We start from the raw sequence: 9,375 nt of genomic DNA on the forward strand, positions 1-9,375 counted from the left end.
GAGACAAGGCATCATCACATTAGAAGCATCTGTCCATTAAAAATGGAAGCTAATTGGTTCAAGAGATAGGTAGCTTGCAAGACACTGGTCAAGAGAATCGAAGGGTGTCAGTCTGATTGCCAGTTTTGTTTATACCGTATCCTAATGACATGGTGTTTTGATTGATTCTGTCTGATTGGTGGTGCAAAGTCAGGGAAAACAGAAGTCCCACCCAGACACCAGCTGGAGAAAGCAGAGAGGAAGTAAGTAATTAAGAATGAGAAGATAAATATCCCCATCAGCTAAAAATGGGGACTGATTGTTGGGCCAGTGGGGTCATACAGCAAGGTTACCTGATCTGTGTTTTAAATGTCTTCTGATATGTTGTCTTTGTGTGGATCCCAAACTTCAGAGGACTGGGGGACATTTCCAGGAAAGCTACTTAAACCCACCTCTGACCAGATACTCTGTTGAACCTAAGATTCATAATGTCTTAGTTTCCACCTGCCACCCCATGATCACCTTTTTGCCATGGAGGAAAATAACCATAAAGTCAGCTTTCTTCATGCCTTTGGTTCCGAAATCAAAGCCAGATTTCTGCTCCTGTGCTTTTCCCCAAAGATAATGCAGCAAGTTTGTTTGTTGAGGTAACAGTCTGGGGATGGGGGGAAAGCATTTAACCATGCATGCTAGAGGGCTACACAGAGCTGAACTTAGGAACTAACTCTGAGCCTCTCTTTGGGAACGTCCATTTGGGCAGTACTGAAGGTGACTTCTCCATTCAAAGATAATAGACTTAGAACCTTGGAGGCCCTTCATTTTATACATGAGGAAACTGGCATCTATAAAAGTCAAATGACTTGCCCAAGGTCACGTAGAAGGTAAGTGACAGAGAAGAGATTTAATCCTAGACCCTCCATCTCTAGAACTGTTTCTCTTTTCATTGCATCATACACGAAGGCTTATATAATCCAGAGTCTTACAAAGGGGCTACTCAAATGTCATGGCCCCCAAATGATCCTCTGGACAAGAAACATTTTGTTCTTCCATGTGATAAAGAATCTGGAACACGTGAGTTTCATGATGCTTGATGATAACCCTGATTTTAAAGGTTGACAGCCTCAAAGTAGCCAAGAGCAAAAATGCATCCTGGGTTTTGTACAGCCTTAAATGTTTGAAAGCTAGTTGGCAAGATTGTTTAGATCTAAGAGCTCTGGCAGGTTTTTGCCAGCCTTTTTTTTTGAACGGCCCAACTTCACCCTTACCCTTTCTGGAGGAGGACTGGGGAGAGGGATGTTTGACTTGAGTCTTGTGCATACAATATGGTCAGCACTGATCCCTGGAGGTCTAAAGACAAAGGCAGAAACTCTATCTTTGGACTTTGAATATGCCAAATGAGCCTAGAACATAGAATTTTAGAGCTGGAATGGACCTTAGCAATCACTTTGTTGAGGGGATTTCCATATTAGAGAAGAAGACCACAACTGTATCTTTTCCATTCCGGTGCATTCACAGATGCCCTCCTAGGTTGTGGAAGAACTAACCTGAATAATAAATAGTGACTCAGACATTTCCCCAGCCATATGTCTTATTGATAATAACAGCTGACAATTATATAACGCATTGAAGCTTGTAAATTGCTGTAGATATGCATTAGTGTGGTTGATCCATGAGGTGGGCACTTTAGGCATTATTATCCCTATTTTACAGATGAGAAAACCGAGACTCAGAAAAGTTAAGTGATTTGTCCATGACATCATGACTGTCACCCAGTCGTCAAGTGTTGGAGGCAGAATCTGAACACAGATTTCTCCTATCCTGACGTCCACATTGCACTTCAGACATATTAAGAAACCCAGGCCCCAGAGGTTGTGACTTTCCTAATGGCATATAACTGATCAGGGGCAGAGACTGGACTAGAATGCAAGTCTCCTGACTCTACTATAATATGCCTTTCTCTTCAAACACTCTCCCCTCATTTATTAGGCTAAGGAGGAAATGGGCTCGGGTGAAGGCGATGTTTTGAGTCCCAGTCTTAGTCGAAGTGTCTCCTACATCTTAAATAATACAAATTATTCCTCCATAAAAGCAAAAAAGACATTTTTTTCCTCTTTCCAGTTGCCTAAGGATCCTTGCCTTTCTCCCCCGGGAGAGCCATTGCCTAGAGCAACTGGGTGAGGGCTCGCTGGGTACCTCAAGTCTGGCATTGCACTGGGCAAGCCCTGAGGCTATGTACCTCCGGTGTAGAAGTAAGGAATGTGAATTCTTTAAAAGCATGGCTTCCTAACTCTGGTTCCATATGAATGAATCCTTGATGAAATCTATTATTTTCATTTAAAAGAATGCATTGGTTCCCAACTCCGGTTCCATATGGATGAAGCCTTGGTGAAGCCTATTCTTTTTGTTTAAATGAATGCCCTAAGCCAGGGGTGGGGAACTTGGGGCCTCTAAGTCACATGTGGCCCTCTAGGTCCTCAAGTAGGGCCACATGTGGCCTCGAGGCTGCAGGTTCCCCACCTCTGTCCTAAGCATACCCTTCTAGATGCCAAGCTTTCCCTGATGCCAACCATAGAGCTCTCAGGATGAATTCAGAAGGCAATTCAAATGTTAAAGTTCTGCTTTTCCGGAGGGCTGAGGCACAAGAGAAGGATGCCATTTGAAGGTGACATGGAATGGTTTAATCTGTCCATGCCCTATTCTCCACCTCACCCTTGACATTCTTGGTTCTAATTGAATGGGGCTGGGAGTAGATAAAGGGAGAGATATTTCCCTTTAGCCTTGAAGGAGAGAAGCAAACATGGGAGCTTCCTTTAGCTTCACATTTTCTTCTTGTTTGGGCTTGGATGTGAACGCCAAGTTGCTTTTTGCTAGACAATATGCTTCTCTTGCTCTCTGGGGCTGATCCTTTGGGAACCATGCTGAGCTAACACTGACAATAGACGTAGTGAACTTAGTGAAGGGGGCAATCGATTTGGGAAATGGAGCATTATGGTGGGCAGCAGATATCTGCTTCATTTGGTCCACCCGGATTTCTCTCAAAGATAAACAAACTCCCGACTCTCCCAACTTTTTTTTTCTTTTAGGTGTAATGTGATTGTAGTGTGACTCTGTATAGTGTGTGTCCTACTTTGATTCCTGTGTCTTATTAAGAGGCTCTGCCCTGCTCAGCCTCACACTCAGTCTCCTAAATGTGTCATGTTTCCAACATTTTTGTGGCTCACAACCTGAAAGGTGATGTTACAATTTGGATCTCCCTGAATAAGTATTGTGACTTCACAGTATTCTAGTATTGAAAGCAGGGGCAAGTGACATCTTCTGATATTTCCAAGGGGAATCTGTTTCTATTTCTTCCCAGAGAATCAGCTCCTTATTAAAAAATTTCCAGGAAAATCCACAGTTTGAAACAAGCAGATGCCTGTGTTTGCTTAGCGTGACAGAATTTGCAGACCGTTTGCCTCTCCTGGTGGTTCTCTTGGAGTTGTAACTAGGAATTTTCAGGCAGTGGTACATAAAACTTGCAAGACAACTAGCCCAAAACTACCTTTAGGAGAAGGGTGGGAGAGTTGGAGGGGAATGGAATGGGACAGGGGAGGAGTTTAGTTGAGGGGCTACAAGTACTATCAGCACCTTCTAAATGGAGTGTTTTCTAAATTCTGCACCCTGGGATAAAGCTCCAGTCACACTACCCTAGTTATGACTTTGAGTTTTCTTTATAGCTAAAAAAGGCAAGCTGTTCACTAAATAAGCTGGCCTAAGAGTACTTCCCAAGGAGAATCCAGTCTTTTCTCCTTGCCTGGTGGAGTACCCTTCCAACTTTTTTTTTTCCTTTGAAACTACCTACAGGAGTTGTCAATTGGAGAAAATGAAGCCTGTATATTGTCACAGGGGGAGAGAGAGAGAGAGAGAGAGAGAGAGAGGGAAGGAGGAAGGGAGGGGGAGAGAGAGAGAGAAGGGGGGGGGAGGGAGGGAGGGGGGGGGGGAGAGAGAGAGAGAGAGAGAGAGAGAGAGAGAGAGAGAGAGAGAGAGAGAGAGAGAGAGAGAGAGAGAGAGAGGGAGGGAGGGAGGGAGGGAGGGGGAGGGGGAGAGAGAGATATGAAGAGAACCCTTTGTATTTGGGACACCTTGGCTTCATAGTATCTCCTTGGAACCCCTGCACGCTCAAAAGACTGTGTTACAACTATCCCCACACTATTGTGAGTATCTTGTCCTGTGGTTGGTTAGCAGTGTTGACTACCTACTTGGCTAATATTTTGTCTGCAACTAAGAAAGTGTATAAATGAATAAAAGTCTTTAGAACTAATTTGTCTTCTTTGATTTAATTTTAAACTAAAGAACTTCAGCTACAAAAGTGAAACGATCCAGTGGGAGGAGGGGGTGGGATGGGCATGCCTTTTTATGTGTGCTGTACATGCGTACGTATGTGAATATGAATGAATGTCAAACAGCCATTGAGGGAAGAAGTGTTCCCGAAACTTGTGTTGGCAGCAGCAGCTTTGTCTGAATTCTTCCTTGTTTATGAGGTGCAGACCCCTTCACATAGAAGAGAACAAATTTCTCAGTGGTAGAGCAGGAAGCAGTTAGCAGACTTTAGGCCCAGACTCCTTGGTCCATCTACTGGGCTGAAGTGAGTCGGTCTGGGCCCAGGAGCCTGGAATGACAAGGCCTTCAGGAGAAAAACTCAATCCAGAATAGAACCTCACTGGATTCGAAGGACCTAGGAGCTTCAGTTGTCTTAGGAGCATAAACTGGCCTTACTCTGGCTCTTAAGGCATTGAGATGTGAGGTCATCATGTGTATAGAAGTACCATCATGCGCACGACCCTGTCCTGGGCACTCTTTTTTTTTTTGGAGGGGGAAAGGCAAGGCAACTGGGGTGAAGTGACTTACCCAAGGTCACACAGCTAGTAAGTATGTCAAGTGTCTGACGTTGGATTTGAACTCAGGTCCTTCTGACCCCAGGGCTGAGTGCTCTACTCACTGCACCACCTAGCCGCCCCTGTCCTGGGCACTCTTACAGAGCTGAATTAATAGAATCTGAGGGGCATAATAAAAACAAAACAAAACAAAAAAGACATCCCCAGAAGCACTTCAAAGTCTGCAAAAGGCTTTACCCATACCATCTCATTTGGGCCTCACAACAAGGTGAAGGGGTTACTGTGGTTATTATTATCATTCCCGTTTTGAAGGTACAGAAACCGAGGTTGAGAGAAGTGAAATTATTAGCTCAAGGTCACATAGCTAGCACGTATTCGAGGCAGAAGATGAGCCTTCCGATTCTAGGTCCAGCTGACTGAACCCGTCAGGAACCCTGGGTCCTAGTCATTATCTGGTCATCTGGCCTTGGACAAATCATTTTATCTCTCTGAGTTGTTGGGTTTCCTCATTGGTTAAAGGACAGATGGTATAATCTTTAATGAACTTCCAGTTAGAATAATCTATGATGATACAAACTCTGCTTAGAATCTCAAGTGCTTGACTTTTCCCTCAGGCATAGCCGCGTTGTCCCAACATGGAGAAACCCCCATCAACAGGCCGTTCTATCGCCACTTCAGGGTAGTTGGCTTAGTCCCTGGCCCTATCTTGTGTTCTGAGCCCCAACTTTATTGGGGTTGAACACTAGAGAGTCTCCAAGGCCCAGTGGGTTGAGTCTGCATGGGCTAAAATTTAGGTAAGTAGCATTGTTTACGTCCTCCCTGCGATGTTACAGCTGCGCGCCTCATTAAAGCGTTCTCCAGAGGGAAAGCAAGGAACGGTCCGGGTGTTCAGCCTGGCTCTCTACATAAATGCCTGCCTGCCTGCCATTTTTAGAGGCTTTCCTTTTTGAAGCTGGTCCCGGTTGATGAGGCTTCATTCACCTTCCCAGCTCCTCGGATGCTTGGTATCTCTAAGTCTGGGTATGGTTCAGGCTCATCTCTCTACTTCTTTGCCTTTCTCTAGCATTATCTTAAGTATTAGCTTAAAGTTGCTGACTCCCTTTCACTCAGAGAGAATCATATTAACAGCAGAGCTTGGACTTTGAGCACATTTTGACTACCTTTGGTGATGTCTCCCTTTTGTATGTGTACAGTGCATATGAATGTGTGTGTGTGTGTGTATACCCATCTGCCCACCCAAAAGTTTATATATGTACAGTGTCCCAAAAGTTTGAATGAAGTTTTAACCTTACACATACAACATACACACACACACAACATACACATGTGTGCACATACACACACACACAGAGTCAGCTTTTACCTAACACAACCTCTATGAGTTTCTTTTTCTTTTTTTCCCTTACTCATTTCCCTTTCCATCTGACTCATCATTGTGTCTAAGGGTCCTACCCAAAGCCCAAAGTCTAATTCTTCTCCCATTGATGGGGCTTCCTGAGCTAAATTGGCATCTGTGGTTTCCCCTCTTCAGAGAGTAACTGGACTCCCTTTGGCTTTGATTTCTGCACATTTCTGGGAGAAGAGGCAGGGGAATGACTGTTTGCCAAACAAAGAAACATAAAACGTACCTCAACCCCACCTGAAACCTTGAGAAGAATAGGGCTGAATTCCTCAGGGACCAAACAAAAAAGCAACTCAAAACAGAGGGTGAGGGGAGGAGAAAAATGAAAAAGTGGATTATAAGGGACTCCTTCAGTGTGTGTGTGTGTGTGTGTGTGTGTACATGTAGGAAGCTCAATTTTTATTCTTTATTTGCTGAATGGGTGTTGCCTCAGACAAACTGAGACCTGGGAAAGACCTTAGCTTAAAAAGACCAAGGTCTCTCACTGTATCCTGGGCTATTGCCAATTGTTCTGATCAATGTCTTGCCGTTGAACTCCGATGATTCTGGAGAAGAAAGTGAGGCTGATGACTTTGCACGGCCCTGCCTCACTTAAATCCAACTCACTTGCAAGTCAAGAAATCACCCTCCTGAAGTCATTGTTCCTCATCAACAACAAAGGATGAACAACAACATGTAAGGTGAAAGATGGTCTGGGAAAGTTCTCAAAGTCACTTGCTCCTCAATATTCAGATGTCCACGTCATTCAGATCTTCCTGCTCTTTGGGTGTCCCTAGAAGCTTCATCCACCTTGCCATAGGAAGGCTGTCTGGACTGGAAAATCCTTCTCTTTGATTTAGGCCAAACTGTCACATGGAGCTCTGGCTACCACTATGACTACGATGTCTTTCATGGAGACTTTAGTTTTGTTTGCTGCCATTCCTTTGGGAGAACCTTCCCTTGGAGCGTCACCAGAGAGTCCCCCCACGATAGGTGGTGTGGATGAGACATTTGTTGAATCTCTGACCATTTGGTTCTTTTGGGCAAAGAGCTCCTGAAGGCATTGGATCTTTACAAGTCAGTCTTGGCAGGCTCTCAGAATTCCAGGTCCTTGGGTGAATATGTAGGTGCAACTATTTCGCACTCCACCTCCTGTCCATCTCCCAGAGCTATTTTAATTGTCTTAAAGAAATATTCCAAAGGTCTTACTCACAGAGGGAGCAAACAACTTACCTGTGATTTCAGGAAAGTCCCTCTCTTCTCTCTGCCCTATCCTCTCAGATATTTTTCCTTTTGGGGGACTATTGTGAAACATTGCATACTCTGGTACTTCTGTGTTACTTCTATTGTCATTCCTAAAACAAAACAAAAACATTTGACAACTACTTTCAGAAGAATTGAAAACTATTAATAATCACATAAAGGATTGTTTCAAATCACTAATAATAATCAAAACAACTTTGAGATTTCACCCAGAAAATTGGCAATGATGATGAAAGACGGAAATAACACTGTAGGGGATGTGGGAGTATAGGCTCAATTTGGAATTATACTAAAAGAAAATGATTAAAATGTCTATTTTTTGGTCCCAGAGATGACATGCCAAGCATATACTTCAAAGAGGTCAAAACAGAAAGCTAGATCTCATATACACCAAAATATTCCTAGAAGAATTTTCTTTTTGGTGGTAACAGTGAGCTGGAAAGAGAGTAGGTGTCTATTGACGGGGCATGAAATTACTGTGTCATTAGAAATGATAAATATGAAGAATTCAGAGAAACATGGCCTAACTCAATTTCGAGTTCTGCCAAAAGGCTTCGCTGTGGCAACTGGTAGTCTTCTTTCCAGTGTTCCCTAAACCCCAAGGGGGTTCAAACTTAACCTGGGGGCAGACTAACTATATTGCCACTGACCCTGAACTTGGGGAATTTCAAGGAGGAACAAGAGCCAAACAAGCAGGGAAAAAGAGGGTGGAAGAAAATCTGTTTCAAAGCAGGAACCATAAGTGTGAAGTCATGGAGAGTGGATGGGGAGGTTGCCAGCAGCTATAATGAATTCTGAGCTGAGGCTTTGAGGATGATTCAAGCCTGAGCTATGTACGTGGTGAATCCTGTATTGCTAATCCATTTTATATCAGGGAGAGAGACAGGCGACATTCTTTCTCTCTCCTTTTTCCTCTCTCTGGAGATGTTCAAATAGGTCGTGGGTTTTATACTCACTTTAAACCTCGATTCCCCCAATTATTCTTGTTACTAGGCACAAAGCTTGGTGATTTCTGACTGATAATGAAGTATAAGTGCTACCAGTACATGTGATTCCAGAATTCAAAGGCTAGTTCTCCCACCTAGTTGTAGTTCTGCTGACCATGCCACTCCCCTGCTCAAAAACTCTCACTGGCTCTTTCCTGTAGTAAGACAAACAGAAAGAGTGCTGCAATGCATCCTAAGGAGGTAGACAGAGAGGTGGTTGTTGTTTGGTTGTTTGAGTCATGTCTGACTCTTCGTGACCTCATTGGGGGCTTTCTTGGCAAATATACTGGAGTGGTTTACTATTTCCTTCTCCAGCTCATTTTACAGATGAGGAAACTGAGGCAAACAGGGAGAGAGAGAGAGACTTGCCCAGGGTCACACAGCTAGTATATGAGGTCAGATTTGAACTCAGGAAGATGAGTCTTCTTGTGTCTGAGCCCAGTGCTCTATCCATTTTGCCATCTAGCTGACCCAGACAGAGAGGAGATTCTTATTACGGAGAACATTGATAGCAGTCCTTTTGGTTGTGTGTAAAGGACGGGAAACAAAACAGGCACCCACTGAATGGGGAATGACTGAACCCATTACATGCCAATGTAATGGATTTGTATTGAGCCACAAGTAATGAGTAATATAACAGGTTCAGAGAATTCTAGAAACACTTGCTATAAACAGATGCAGACCGAAGAATGTAAAACCTGGAGAACAATTTATATGATGTCCACAATGATGTTAGAAACACTAAAAGACCTTAGAACTCTGAATGAAACAGTGAACAAACTAATCAGGCATTTGAAGGACTAATAATGAAACATATCTGTCACCCCTTGGCGGGGTGGTAATGGGATAGAGGTCTGAAACCAGATGGGCATTCTTACACACGGGCACTGTG

Source organism: Trichosurus vulpecula, chromosome 8 (assembly GCF_011100635.1).
Source record: "Trichosurus vulpecula isolate mTriVul1 chromosome 8, mTriVul1.pri, whole genome shotgun sequence".
Lineage (NCBI taxonomy): Eukaryota > Metazoa > Chordata > Mammalia > Diprotodontia > Phalangeridae > Trichosurus > Trichosurus vulpecula.